Below are 16,196 nucleotides of genomic sequence, written 5' to 3' on the forward strand. Positions count from 1 at the left end.
CGATGGCAGGGAATGAGGCAGGGAATACGAACCAGGGCGCTTATATGTAGTTTTATGCTCTGAGCTAACGGAAAAGGTGGGTTTTTCAGGGTCGAAAACAAGACTTCAATCTCGCGCTGGAAATGAATAATAAGATCTGGTCGCGCTAGTTGTAAGCTTACGCGTATGTTTTTGCGTTTGTTCTGACTTAAGAATATAGCAAGAAAACTCTCTACTCTGGTATCGAGTTAATTTGTGAGTTTCTCAGACAACGGTTAATCATAACCAAAACCTGCTTTGATGGTTTCTTATTGTTTCTGCTTGTTTGGTGAGTTTGCAAAAGTTTTTGAAAGGAAAGTCTGACGCGTACAATTAGCTCATTTGCATAGTGCAGCTCGTGCACTTTCAAGTCCGAGTCGATGTTTTCAATTATCAAAAAATCTTGACAAAGATTTCTTTCGTTATCTTTTGTGCTGATATGCTGCAACAAAATTCACGAACGCAAAAAATGCTACTAACATCATGTGTATTTCTTCAACATAAGCATAGTGAAGTTTTACACGGCGGAAATGAAAATAAACAAGGAGTTTTGATAACTCGATCAACAAAATCGAAATCGTTTTTCGAAGTTGATTAAAGAAAGCGTCAACGTAACTTTGCTGATTATTTCTGCTTTATTCACATATTTTCAGCTTAGTTTTTAATATGTTCTCAAACATTTATCAATCTTAAACATATTTTAAAACTATAGAGTTATTGTTTGAGTTCGATGTACGTTTTCACACGAAAGTGCGGCGCAAGTACAATTTGTCATGTTTACTGACCGTACAAAACAAGCATCGGCGGGCGCTCTCATTCATCGACAACAGAGAATTTAGTGGATTTTTACACGAATAAAACTGAGCAGTATCTACGGACATAAAGTTATTGGGCCTTGATGAAACAGCAAGCGTTGCTTACAATTCAGGCGAAACTCAAACTGACCAAACTAGCAATTATTTTGTTTTACTTTTCAGTCGCGATAGACTGGCAAATTGCTCGCAAGCGTGTGGCAAGAGGAGCTAGGAAACTATGAAGTCCTAAAGCTCTGCTATATCTAAATATATCCAGCTGGTTTTTTGCTGTGTAACGGAAAAGCTGTTAATCTTCAACATATGTGAAATTTAAAGTGGAGTAATGTACAGCTCATGTAAAAGAAGCATCCGTCGGACCACAACTTGGTCAGTGATATATATAAGCTTGAAGCGGAACATACCTAAATTCGACACTGTCTTACTTCACTCAAACTGGAGCAGCTTACGACGAAAATACTTAAGAACAGACGTACGAATATCGAGGCCGAAAGTTGCGAAACTTTTAGAATATTTTAGGACTTAATATAAACCCGAGGCTGAGATCTTTTTAAAACATGATATAATTTTGTGAGTTGAAAATACAATGCAATTATATGTTTTTAATTAAACTGTGTAAAATTTTTCCTTTCTCTAAACGGCAAAACTAGCCAAAAAGCAACAAAAACATCACTAGCCTTATGTTCAATGCTAATAACATTTCTGCAAGAAGTCATGTGCGTCACATCAGACTTTATTGTCTGCAGTCTGGCTCATAAATTACATCAACGCCATCCAGAAAAATACATTCGAAAACAGAAAAGCCATACGCGAAAATCTAAGAGTATTCACACGAATATTTTCAGCCTAAAATCGGCAGAAAATAAGAATATTCAGCCTCCGCTGGCCGAAAAACAACATTCTTTACATAAAAAAGGGCGGGGGGTAACCACTCTTTAGCGATCGTAATGCCGGCAGCGACGTCTGCGATCAAAAGAGAAATACCACAATTGCCTGTTTTCATGTGAAGTCATCATTTCGCAAAATACGAAATTACCAATCCTTCTGAAGTTTTAAGGTCGGCATACATACTAGTCCTTAATTCATATAGAAGGGAGTCTCGTGGAATTTCTTTAGAAATCTAAGTTCGAGTGTAAGCGGAATCTGCTCGTCTTAGTAGACTCCAGTCTACTGCATCACACCCTTTTGCTCGGACCCGCTCGTTTCATCGCCCTACGTTTAAGCGCCTTGCCGTAAGTCTTGGGATCCGCGCGCACCTATGATATGGGACAATTTTTTTATTATTAGAACAAATTGCGCCATCCTGACGTCATATATCCGCGCGGATCCACGCATATGTCATCAGTCCGGAATATCCCGATTTAGTATATTCTCAGCTCCGACTATTGCATTTCTAGCTCTCTGATTGGCTCAAAAACTCCGACTATGAGCCATTAGTCGGAGTTTTACCTTATATGGAAAACAGTGCGCCAAGTTTAAAAATTTTCCGCTCTGTAAAATTGTTGAAATAAAAATCGGCGGCAAAAACCCGATTAAGAATATACTAAAACAATTATTCCATTCGACCTTGTTGGATATGAAGTGATCATAACCAACTCGCGCTACGCGCTCGTTGGTTATTTATCACTTCATATCCAACGCGGTTTCATGGAATAATTGTTAAATATTAGGACATCTGTGATGTCACGAAACTCACGTTTCAACCAATGAGAATGCGTGTTTTGGTTGGAGTGTTGTGTTTCACAACAAACCAAGAGATTTCCAATGCCGTGAATGCGGGCCTTCAGGAGGTATATATTTATCTCGAATTGAGTTAAATACCGTCCAAATTATAAAATAAAAGGAAAGTTTGTGTTCGCGTTCCATGTCACAGACAATTCTGCCCAGATAATGATTATCCTCGAACTGAAGGAAGCACTACGGAACGCAATGCGGGCCATGTTTGACGAGCTGCTGTTATCATTCTTTAGAAAGAGACCATACAATCGGTAAGCATCTTTACTCTGCATTTTTCTAAGTACAGAAATGATCGATATGAGAATTGAGGCTTTCCTCTTATCTAGTGCATGTGATTATCGGGCCGAAATCGACAGCACGAGCGTGTTCTTATATGCCAGCAAAGATAAATTGTATATGTCCAAAATGTTATACGTTTTGGCTAAATCGAGGAAATGAAATCATTATTAAAACAGAATTTTCAATAACGCATACGAGTGAGAAATTCTTGTTCTTTTATACAAAATAAACTAAGCTAGAAAAATGTATCCAAAATTTTAGTGTTGTCAGATGCAGGGACAGTCAAAAATTCTGTTAATATATTCTTTGTAAATCTGAAATTTCTCCATTTTGGTATTATTTCAAATATTTCTTGTATCTATTCTTTACTGTGCTAAAAGATATCTGTCTGATTTCCACATTTAAATTATGAAAAATTGCATATAATTGCTGACTTTCACAAGTTATTTACCCAAAAATACTATTAGAGTTGGAACTTGTGAAATGTTCGTGGCCGAGACGAAACGCCGCGTCAGACTAGCCACGAACATTTCACAAGTATTTGACAATTGTTTGCTTTTGCATAAATTTAACTCGTGAACGTACGGTTGGGAATCCTTCCGCGATAGAGGGCCAGACTGTCAACATCAAGAATTTGCGAACGGGACTTTGGGCGTGATGCTCAACGAGTTTGCCTTTGAATTCTAAAGGTCTCTGAAGAGGCTCTTGGCCGAGACGAAACGCCGCGTCAGACTAGCCACGAACATTTCACAAGTATTTGACAATTGTTTGCTTTTGTATAAACCAGCGATTTATTGGATTTTCACACAAACAAAACTGAGTAGTATTTACAGACGAAAGTTTTTGTGCCTTGATGAAACATCGCGTGTTGCTTGCAATTCAGGCGAAACTCAAACTCGCAAAATTTTATTACTTTTCGGTCTCTATGGCAAAATCCAAGCAGGTGTGTAGCAAGAAAAGGGAAACTTTGAAGTTCTGAAACGCTGCTATATCCAAATATATCCAGCTGGCTTTTTACTATGTTATGTAAAAGCTATCGATCTTCAACATGTGTAAAATTTAGAGTACTAGTGTAGTATTGTGGAGTACTCGTAAAAGAAGAAGCGGATCACGGCTTGGTCATGATAAGGGGGACATACCTGCATTCGACGCTGTCTTACTTCACTCAAATTTGGGCAGCCTAAGACGAAACTACTTCAGCATCATTAGAACAGACATAAACGTATTGACTTTTGGGTCTAAAGCATCAAAAAGGCCTTTGAAAATACACCACTGGTGGCTCAAAAATAATGAAAGAAAAGCTGATTTCCGGTTCGTAGAGAGGAAATTTTTGGCAGCAATTAATCTCAACGGAAGCGCGGAGAAAGCGCTCGTGCCAGTCCTTCTCCGCATCACACATTGGACCAAGAGCGGACTGCCCGTTTCACCGCACGGCCTCTTCCCGCCCTGCTTACGGTCTCCGTCCCCGATTATGGCTCCTGGTGTAAGGGGTATCAGGGGTATGAGAGGTATTAGAAGTATTAGGGGTAATAGAGGTGTTAAGGGTATTAGGGATCGTAGAAACTCTTATTCTTCGGCCATATCAGCTTGAGTAAATATAAAAAACAAGCTGCGGTCACAAACAAAACAAAATAATGCATGTTGTATAAACCTTGATTTGAGAACTTAACGTTTCATATGCTTCTACATACACAGCACATACATCATCAGAAGTATAAAATGGTTAGCTGCATTACAATAAATTTAAAGTGCACCTAACCCCAAAATTTTTTTTTCGCTAAAACGAATCTACTTGTTATTTGAAATAGTTCTGCGAAAAAATTTTTGGATTCTGTTAAATCCTCGATTTTCTGTGCCCCGACGAAATCTCGAAAATAGCTCCAAAACACCGCCATTTTGTTTCACGACCGAGTTTGAGGAGAATGGGTCCAGCGGCTCTTGTGACGCCTACCCAGAAAGGTTGGATATCTCACGTCCTCTCATTTCCTTCACGATGGTGCAATACACATTCGAAAAGTGCGCAGAAACGCCTTCCAGAGGTGCTATCGGCTGTTGCAGCAATATTCCAGATTTAAAGAAAGATATACTGTACAATTTACTGACGATGATCGGCTAATGGTGCAATAAAGACGTAAACGATGGTTGATTTTGTCGAACCGAAACAAGCGAACTGAATATGTGAGAACCATTGAAGAACGTACTCTCACTGGAATTTGTTCCGCAGACTTTCGAACGCTATTTTCATAAATTTTCTGCTTAAAGCTAACCAGCAATTTGTAGAAATACTACCGACAACGCATATCTTCCAATCCCGCAGTATTTATAACATAACCAGCGAAGTTGTGTGATCCGATCATGATCAAGAAGCGTTATACTGATATGTAAATAGATCGCAACTGTACGCCGCTAACCAACTCTTATTTCTCTTTCGATTTAGATGAAAGTCGAAGATTAATCCTTTAGAATTACATGATGACAAAATTGTTAGACTCACAGAGTTTTTCGAAGGTTTGGAAATCAGCAGTGCGACAAAGATTCTGTGCAATAGCGTCGAAAATATGACCGCGTAACATTATCTGCGGACCGCTGAAGGAACACATCCTTTTCGCTTACCCGACGAATTTCACTGCAAACTTTGAGAACAATTTACATTGGTTATTTGGAGTTCCGACTGAAAACGTGTGACAATGTGAAATCGGTAATTGTATGAAATGTTTCCTTCCGCCTTGCTTCCCGCAGCTTCAAAAATACAGGTCCAAACAAAACGATTTTCAATCGATCGAAGCCAATGTTTTGGAGGTCATCAAGTCTCGAAAACTGCAACGCGTACGTCGCTCTTATAAACATGTAGCATTCAACTGAAAGTAAAACACAAACTGGATTTAACAGAACAATCACACCTTGACAAAATACATTTTCGCTAAGGACAAATGTAAACTGGTTATAAACACGCGTGGGAATCTTATGTTTAGTTGACGAAATTACCATCCAAAGCAGTCCTTGAGTTTTCTTTCCTGCTTTTCGTTTGCCTGCTCCTCCACTTCGTATCTAGCTTTCCATTCCTAATATACAAGCAGCTCGTCCGCAAAGATGTCTTCCCCTTCGTCGCTTGAAATATTGTAAATTGCTCTCAAAGCTCTAAGCAGTGAGTTCACAGTTGTCGAACGTGCTCGATCGAAGTTTATTTCGGAGTCTTCCGAATCGAAACTTAACTCTGACTCCAGTGACGAAAAAGAAATGATTCTGAGACAAAATTTGGACGTTTTAGTCCCAAAATACATCGGAACGATTAATTTTGTGTACCATTTTCTCGAGCAAATACAGAGAGTTGACTGAGGCGCTATTGCGTTTGGTTCCTGGGTAGACGTCATCAGGTACCGCCGCCCCAGACTCCCTAAAACGCGGTCGTGAAACACTTCAAGCGCGACTTTGAAAGGGCATAGAAAATCGAGGATTCAACAAAATTCAAAAATTTCTTCGCCCAAATGCTTCAGATAAAGTCTAGATTCGTTTTAGCGAAAAACAAATTTTGGGGTTAGGTGCACTTTAAACGAGAAGACTGGTACCTAATAAGGAAAGAAATGACAAGTGGATATAAATGAAAACAAACAGACTTAAAATCTGCTGAAAAAAACATATAAATGGCTAGTAGAGAAGACGTTTCTCACTGTCAACATCTCCTTTAAATCTATATTGTAATGCAGCTAACCGTTTTATACTTCTGATGATGTATGTAGAAGCATACGAAACGTTAAGTTCGCAAATCAAGGTTTTTACAACATGCGTTGTTTTGTTTTTTTGTGACCGCAGTTTGGTATTAGGGATATTAGGGGTAGTCAAAGGTATTAGGGATATTAGGGGTATTAGGGGTATTAGGGGTATTAGGTTTATTTGGGGTGTTAGGGGTATTAGGGGTATAAAGGGTATTAGGGGTATTAGGGTTATAAAGGGTATTAAGGGTATTACGGGTATTACGGGTAATTAGGGGTATTAGGGGAATTAGGGGTATCAATGGTATTAGGGGTATTTAGGGGTATTAAGGGTATTAGGGGTACTTAGGGGTATTAGGGGTATTAGAGGTATCAGGGGTAATTAGGGTATTAGGGGCATTAGGGTTATTAGGGGTAATTAAGGGTATTAGGGGTAATTAGGGGTATTAGGGGTATGGAATTCATGATTAAGAGACATCCGAACTAACATAATTCAAGGTATACGCAAACAGATTAGCAGTTCCTTCTTCTAACAGTTATTATATGAATAACTCCATTGCCTATCGAGAGCCGTCAATTGGAAACTCCTTTCACCTCTTGCAAATGGCACAGGAATCAAAGCCTTCATAAAGAAGGCTTGGCAGTCCACAAAACTTAAGCAGTTGAACTTTTCGGCCGAGTCGCCTTCTGTCATGCAACAAATGGACCCAAAAGCTATATGGATCCAGATTTTGCTTATTTCTAATATATACTGATCGGTGAGGTACGAGTGGGAAGGGAGTGGAATATGAACTAAATAGATTAGGGGAGGTTCGGAACGGTAAAAAGAAGATTTAACAATTGTAGGTATAAGTTTTAATTGTATGATTTTTTGTAACATATTTCTGAATTAATTGTAATAATAGCATGTTACAGTATTGATTATTTTTTTCTTTTATTTTAGTGCACGGCTATTTTAGTGCCATAAGCTTATAGCTTTAATCTTTACCATGGATAAATAAAGTCTTGATTCTTGATACAATCTGAGGGGAAATGAAATTCTAAAATTAGATTGGCAAAGGTCAACACCTTTACCTACGGCCCGAAATGGTGGCGTTACCTAGCGCCAATGCTGTGGAATTTGTTACCAGATCACAACGAACTATCAGAATTTTTCAGGCCTTAAAAACAGTATGAAGAACATTGACCTTTAGGGCCTTTTAACCTAACTTACTACTTAGTATTAACTCCTTGATTGTCAGGCTTTCGGGTTTTTTTTCAGCAGAAAGTATAATTACTTTATATTGCATTTCATGATCCCGCGTAAGATTTTTTTTGCATTTTTTACTCATATATTATATCATTCACTTTTAATTTTAATTTATTGGAATACCCGTAGGTCAGCTGGTGTGTCATCGCATGTAAGATAAAATGACATATCTTCCATGCAGCCTAAGGCCCCGGAATTTAAAAGCGCAACAATCAGCGGCCATTTTGGATTGGTGTTTGAGGAAACCTCGGTCAGGAAAATCACATGATTATCTCGTCATCTTTTACGAAAACCTGCATTTTCAAAACGTTTTCTGTCCACAGGAAAACGCAAAGCTCCTGCGCGGTTTGAGGAGCGTTTTCGAAAAGCTCCGTTTCGTGACAGATTCAGAGCGTGGACGGTAGGCCTAGCCGTAGAAATAAAGCTGCGTTTTCAAATTTCTCCGGCGTAGTGTGGACGCTGCATAAGTGTTTTACTTAATTTATTTCTATTTATCATATCGTATTGCGTTGAACCTGTCAGTCTTCGTTGAGATAGAACAGGATCGAGTTAATTGGTTTACAGAGAAACAAACATTTAGCAAGCCCTCTCTACTCTGCAGAGCTCCTTAGGGAGGGGGAGGTGGCAACGGTGTGGAAATGCGCACAAGAGACCATGGACCAGGAGCCATAATCGGGGACGGAGACCGTAAGTCTCGGGATTCGCGCGCACCTATGATAAGGGACAATTTTTCTATTTTTAGAACAAATTGCGCCATCCTGACGTCATATATCCGCGCGAATTCACGCACATGTCGGAGGCTCTCGCGTGGATGTTGTCACGTTACGTGATCAAATGGTGAGAGTTGAGAGATTCTCTTGTGTATTTTTCACGGCGATGGCAGGGAATAAGGCAGGGAATACGAACCAGGGCGCTTATATGTAGTTTTTTGCTCTGAGCTAACGGAAAAGGTGGGTTTACCAGGGTCGAAAACAAGACTTCAATCTCGCGCTGAGTATGAGTAATAAGATCTGCTCTCGCTAGTTGTAAGCTTACGCGTATGTTTTTGCGTTTGTTCCGACTTAAGAATATAGCAAGAAAACTCTCTACTCTGGTATCGAGTTAATTTGTGAGTTTCTCAGACAATGGTTAATCATAACCAAAACCTGTTTTGATGATTTCTTATTGTTTCTGCTTGTTTGGTGAGTTTGCAAAAGATTTTGAAAGGAAAGTCTGACGCGTACAATTAGCTCATTTGCATAGTGCAGCTCGTGCACTTTCAAGTCCGAGTCGGTGTTTTCACTATTGTAAACAAATCTTGACAAAGATTTCTTTCGTTATATTTTGTGCTGAGATGCCGCAACAAATTTCACGAACGCAAAAAAGGCTACTAACATCATGTGTGTTTCTTCAACATAAGCAAGTGAAGTTTTACACTGTGAAAATGAAAATAGACAAGGAGTTTTGATAACTCGATCAACAAATCGTTATTCGAAGTTGATTAAACAAAGCGTCATCGTAACTTTGCTGATTATTTCTGCTTTATTCACATATTTTCAGCTTAGCTTTTAATATGTTCTCAAACATTTATCAATCTTAAACATATTTAAAAACTATAGAGTTATTGTTTGAGTTCGATGTAGGCTTTCACACGAAAGTGCGGCGGAAGTACAATTTGTCATGTTTACTGACTGTACAAAACAAGCATCGGCGGGCACTCTCATTCATCGACAACAGAGAATTTACTGGATTTTTACACGAACAAAATTGAGCAGTATCTAGGGACGTAAAGTTATCGGGCCTTGATGAAACATTAAGCGTTGCTTACAATTCAAGCGAAACTCAAACTAGCAATTATTTTGTTTAGTTTTCGGTCGCGATAGACTGGCAAATTGCTCGCAAGCGTGTGGCAAGAGGAGCTAGGAAACTATGAAGTCCTGAAGCTCTGCTATATCTTGATATATCCAGCTAGTTTTTTGCTGTGTAATGGAAAAGCTGTTAATCTTCAACATATGTGAAATTTAAAGTGGAGTAATGTACAGCTCATGTAAAAACAGCATCCGTCGGAACACAACTTGGTCAGCGATATATATAAGCTTACAGCGGAACATACCTAAATTCGACACTGTCTTACTTCACTCAAACTGGAGCAGCTTACGACGAAAATACTTAAGCAAAATTCCAACAGACGTAAACGCGTTGAGTTGTGGGCAAAAAACATGAAAAAATTCGGGAATTTCGGACGCCATTTCCCCCGCGCGACATCCGCAAAAATCCTGGCTGCATGTACGCGCGCGTGCCGCAGGTGATGGCGCAAGTTGTTCTAAAAATAGAATTATTGTCCCATATCATGAGGACAACCCAGGGGAACCCAGGGGCGGGGCAGAAGACTCCTGAAATTTGCGTATCTGGATCATCCACCAAAAAGTGACGTCACATCCGGTTTAAACTGCGCCGCGCAGCTCGTTTCACAAAGCGAAAAAATGGCGTTTCGATTGGGGAAGTTTTTCCTCTATTTGCAAACCATCAGGTTCGTGTCCTTTCATACTGAAGATAGAAAGATGTTTTAGGCACATTTCTTCGACTTTTTAAGCAGAACTTTCGGCAAAAGAAAACAGTTTAGTATTGTTTTGAAGGAAAATAACGGAGAGCCTTCTGTCATCGAATGGCGAATTTTACACATTTGCAAAACTGGGGTTGTTCCGACTTTTGGTTCTTATTGTTCGTGATTCGGTGATAACGCTAGGTGCAATAGCCTATAATGTTAACAACAATCTGGATGAAGTATTGCTGGCCATAGTTTGCACTGTGTACTATGGGAACATGTTTAACAGAAGCCACGTGCGTGTGGTGGAAAATCGTCTACTCAAGGTTAGTATCCTATTTCCGTATCTATTGTTGAATACTTTTTTCTCTGTAAGAAATAATCTATGTTGAAAGCTAGAGTTCATTGTAAATGCGTACTTTGGGGATATCAGATTTCCCCGAAAAGATCAGCAAAGGGATGAAGCATTCCAGATGAGTAGAACTTTGCTTCAGTCAATTGTACATTCCTCTGTATTGTCTCAACTGCAATTTCGGTCTGGGGATCAACTTCTTTGGGCAGTTCAAAAAGAGGGGGTTGGCCTGTTTAGGGTTAGCTCCCAATGGTATGGTATATCCTTACCTCTTAACTTAACCCCCACTTTTGACAGGTACCCACTTCTACTGTGACCCAGAGCAGGGGGGTTGCTCCCTTATATGCACTATATAGGTATGTGTGGCCCCAAAGGGTAGGGTTTTTCAGCCGTTTTGGTCATAAATAGGGTCTCGATTTTGGCCACTTTGGTCTTAAATAGGGTATGGGTTTTGTACTCTACTGTAGTCTTGAATTGGGTAATGTTGTTTAGAAGAAACTACTTTTTCATCATTATTGATAAGACCATAAACAAAAGGGCTTCAAAACTTATGTTTAGGGCAACTGTGTCAGTGGCAACGGTTGTAAATAGGTTGTCAAATTTTTGGTCCGGGCATAAATAGGGTACGGAAAATCTCAGATTTTGGTGATCAATAGAGTAAGGGTTTTGGGTTTTTTTTCTGGGAGTACCCCCCTCCTCCCGGGTACTGTAAAGTGGTTCATAATTAAATGCTGGAGAGAATTCAGATTTTATCTTGTAATTAGCTTTAACCTGTAAATTATTATTTATTAATAATAAAATAGAGAACATCTTCTGTCTTCCTTTTCAAGAATTGGACTATGAGGTCTAGACTTCTTCAAGGTGATAGTTTGAGGCTGTATCAACCATATTATCATCTGATGGGAATCTTGAACTCGCAATTCAATAACATTGTTAAGTAGAATTATAAAATTTACCATTGTTTCTCTATCAAACTTCATACTTGGTTGCAATCATACAATCTGAAATTCTCATACTTGTAGGACTTCATAATTAGTTAATTCAACCATTTTGAGATTTTAAAGTTATGTTCTATATTAAATTAACTCAACAAGAGATGCTGTGGGAAGACAGGCCTCTGGTGGTTGTTTACACAGCTTTTTTTAGTTCTTCCAAAGATCTGTTTTCAGCACCTCATCTTCTTTTAATCTGGTGGGGGTACAATGTAGCTCTGTAGCAACAGGACTTTTGTTCATTATGTGATCAATGTTTAAATGGCATCTACCTTCCATCTCATGAAGAAAAAATGAAAAATGGCTGTCTCATATGCATGCATCAAATAATTCACAAAGGTCAGGTGTGATTGCTTCATTGTGGGTGGGCTGAAAATTCTAGCTTGGTTTGATCTTGAAGTGATTGTTTGCTTAAAATATTGAAGATCCGATACCAGGATTCGTTATAAAAGAGGTAAAAAAATGTTCTCTGGTAAAATTGTTTAAAATTGTGAGCTTTCAACAGCCAGTCTGCTGTCTTCAACGGACAAAAATGAAATGATAAAATAGACCTAAGAATTTTGAATATAACAAGCGAATGGCATATATTAAATAGAATACATGTGAAAGAATGTGAGAATGCTAAAAGTGTAAAATTAGCGTTTGTTTAAAAGAATGTTATATTGTCCTGGCAGAGGGCATGAATTGTTGTCAGCCTCGACAGTTTTTGCTGTGTGCCAGGATTCCAGTGTAAGAATAAGAAAGCCGTATAAGAAAGACGCTGGAATCCTGGCACACAGAGAAAACTGTCGGAAGCCATTAGGACACGAAAATGGGACCTGGGCTTCTTTGCAGGTGAACTTCATAGGGAAAACCTGCACTTTAGAGGCTGAAACTTCTGTGAGTGGCTAACCTTAAAGTGCAAGGTTTTCATATAGCATTGACAAAAAATATACATGTTTGGAGTGACCTCCTTTAAATACACACATTAAGACTTAACTCAGTAGCAAGGTACCTCTTGTATGACCAGTAGCAGTACATTGTTTACGTGTATCCAAAAAAACAATATGTATATTGTCCAAACTCAGTCATGTTAGTAGTGTTAGTGTCTAATGAGTGCCCCAAGGAGCTAGTTTTACAATCTTCCTTGCAACTCTCCTCAATGTTCTGGGAGTCTCCCACCTACCATTTAGATCATCCAGTCCCCCGGACAAGTTTTGAACTATTGTCCAGATACAAGAAACCATAGGCTCCTAGGGACAGTGCTTTAAAAGTGCTGTATTATGATGAAATGTGCAGATGTCCTCCATAATATGAGCTTAACAGTGTTGTTACCTTGGCAACATACTGGGTTTCAACCTTCTCTGATATAGGCTTTTCTGGCCACCTTTGGCTTTCCATTTTGATATTTGCCAATGGTGCCTCATCTGCATGATCCAGCAAGCATATTAATATTATAAGGTCGAAGTTGTGGCCTCAGGTTAGAGGGTACTAGAAAAGAGTGAGTTGCCATGGGAAAATACAGGCTGTGTATAATTTTAATAGCCATAGGTGTGTTTCCAGTAGAACTATGAGCCTACCAACTTGATGTAATATTGGGTTGAGTGTATGACATCATCAGTCACCTCATTTGCATATTTTACACATGATGTTGATATTTGCAAAAGTTTAACAGCATTTTTAATCTTTTGTGAAATTCTATGTGATACACCTACAAATTCTGACTCAAGGGGTAAAAGTTTAATGAGAGAAGCATGTTAAAGCATTGAGTTGAAGTTATGCTGAAGTTATGTTGTTGTTACTGTAAGACATTGAAGAGAATTTTGGAGGGGAATTTGGTGTGGTTATTGAATTAACAGAGGTTGGTTTTGTTACTGATTTTGTCATTATCTTCTATATTTTTGACACAGAGTGGTTGTTGGCAAAAGCAAAACTGGCAATGTCTTCACTGACCTGTGTTTAGATGTTTTTAGGTTTTTGTCTCTGACAATGAAGTTCAATTTATCGGTAAGTAGTTACACTTTCTTTACAATAGAACACATGGATATTAATAACTTATAGTTATTTTAATATCCTCATACCAAAATTGTAGTAATTTTATGGCTCAATTTCTATCTAGAGCTGCTTTAATTAGTTTACAGCAGTTTATTTTTTTAAATCAATTTAATTTCATCAAAGGGGAAGGGGAAATCTGAGAGCAATAATAAATTAGACCAACAAATATAAATAAATTTGCACTGATTGCTCTCGTGGCCTAGTGGAGATGAAGTGGACCAAAAGGTCAGAGATCTGATGGTTTAATCTAGGTATGTCTGTACAACATAATAAAAAAGATTGTATTGTAGTAAGGGAGTATTATGGTAAGTTATGTTGGGGGGTTGATATGGGATCCTGGCTGTACTGTTGTAGGGTAGGAATAGGGACTGAGGGGGTGAGTGGTGTGCTTGTGATTCTTTTTAAGAACCACTCTGAAAGTGAAAACAACTGGTTTGAAAAATTGACAGCAGAGGTAGAAATTATACATTATATCTTGTTTTTCATATGTCAGGTAAATGAGCAAATACCCACAAGAGAAATGCAAACAAGAGATGCACTTTATTTCTCTTCTTAATCAGTGTTCTTCTGAATTCCTCTTGTTAAACTAAATTATTCTTTTCTGTAGAGATAACATTTTTACACTGGACTTTTCCTCTGAAACTCTTACTAACAAAATAATCATTACTAAGAAAAATTATACTTTTTACGATAACTGTAGAAATTGTTGTGCACTCATTGGCTAATTTTCATCATCAATAAGCGGACCTGTAGGCACATAAATTTATAATTTAAGAGGCGTGTCAATGAGCAAGAGCATACAATTTGGCAATGAGTTTGTTATTTTAAAAAAACAAATTGATGTCAGTTTTTCCTGCGTTTGCGGATGAGTGTATGCTATTGCCCCGTGGATCCACAGCAGAATTCATGATCAATAATGTTCAAGACAGATGCATGAAAAACTGATGTCAATTTGTTAAACTGAAAAGATCTGGTTCTTGGTCTTTTTGTGACTGATGGAGGTCTCTAAAAGTTCTCAGTTGTTGTTTAATTTTAATTTTAGTGTTTGTATTTTCTTAGGTGGTTACCTCCTGGCATATACACCCCACACTGGCATACAATCCCTTGATTTAGATGATGCTGAACCTGTTTTTTCCCATCTTTAACATACATGTAAGAGTGTCGGTGGACCTGTCCAAGTGTGAATTTTTTTTACTGATAATGCAAATCATAATAAAGATACAAAGCCTCTCTGGTGTGATTTCTTCCTTGACAGTGAAGTGCAACCTAACCAAAAGTTGCATTCTGTAAGAGGTTTACAAAAATTATAAAATATAGGAGCTCCTCTGAAAGAAGAGTTTGTTGTTTTTTTCTGTTCATTTTTTCCATTGAACATTTATATTTTCCTAATAAGCAGTTTCTTCACAACACACTTCAAGATGATAAAGAGCCATAAAAATGACATTTTTATTGCAGAGATCATTTTCAAGATTAAAGAAAAGTTATTTTTATTTTCATATTTTCTTTTCTTTGGGAGGGGGACTTTTTGAGAATTTCCCTAAAAATATCACAACGTACAAAGGAAGGGAAATATAAAAGTAATGTTTTCATTATCAGATTGAGTCTCTATGAAGCTGCAAAGTATGGTTATTTTATACTGTTGTGGATAACGTTAGGCCCATTTTAATTCAAAATACAAATGGGAACTTACATTGATAATCACACAATCCCTTAAATTGGTACTGTTTTGTTTTTTACTGATAATTGCTTTTTCCAGAAAACAATTTGAACATCCTTGTTACACAAGGAGGGGCGGCAGGGGAGGTATTCTACGTAGTTCTTAATGGTGAAGCTCCATCTCAAAGTCCAACCCCTTAATACTGTATCCCTTTTCTAAACCCATAGAGAGAAGTTTTAAAATATCTCTTTGAACAATTTATCAGAATCCCCTCATTCTGGCTCGGGAGAGTAAATGAGAGATTATCAACAACATTTTAGAACCAGAAAAAGGGAAATCCGTAAAAGAAAGATTTCCGTACCCTTTCATACACCTGAATTCAACTTGTCAGAAATCCCTTACCCTTTAATAGTTGTATCTGAAGCCTGAAAACTTTTGAGCAGAGCTTCCCCATATATGTCATTACATGGAGTCCTCCCACATACACAATTCAGGAACTCTTGACAAGTTGTGATGAAGCTGGCTTTAAGACTGGTCTGATCAGGCAGCTTCAGTTTTTGAGTACAAACTTGTTACTCTCAGACAACTTCTGGTATTGAACCTTGTCTTTTCTGGTCTGGTCCAAGCTCACAGACACTACTAGCTAGCAATCACTTTCACAACACTAACACTAGCAATGTCACTCGTAGTCTGTGTGTTCAGTTCCACTGCACCATGTTTCATGGTCACTCATCATTGTCAGACATGAGTTCATAATAGCTTGTAACATTCACCTGCCTGGCAGTGTCATTGTTGCTACTACCTGTTCCCAGACTTCCTTTTATGGCTGGGT

At 38.3% G+C, this 16,196-nt stretch overlaps 1 protein-coding gene and 1 long non-coding RNA gene across 2 annotated transcripts in view; both read left to right on the plus strand.

Annotated features, from left to right (window-relative positions):
- LOC145470543 (uncharacterized) overlaps positions 1-16,196 on the plus strand; it is a 113,819-nt gene that overhangs the window by 7,148 nt on the left and 90,475 nt on the right. The gene's annotated exons all lie outside the window — the stretch shown is intronic.
- LOC145470587 (uncharacterized) lies at positions 10,159-15,618 on the plus strand. The gene is made up of 3 exons (XR_014042505.1): positions 10,159-10,655; positions 13,563-13,659; positions 14,767-15,618. It is a non-coding gene; the product is annotated as an uncharacterized LOC145470587 (long non-coding RNA).

Source organism: Orbicella franksi, chromosome 15, assembly GCF_964199315.1.
Source record: "Orbicella franksi chromosome 15, jaOrbFran1.1, whole genome shotgun sequence".
Taxonomy (NCBI): domain Eukaryota; kingdom Metazoa; phylum Cnidaria; class Anthozoa; order Scleractinia; family Merulinidae; genus Orbicella; species Orbicella franksi.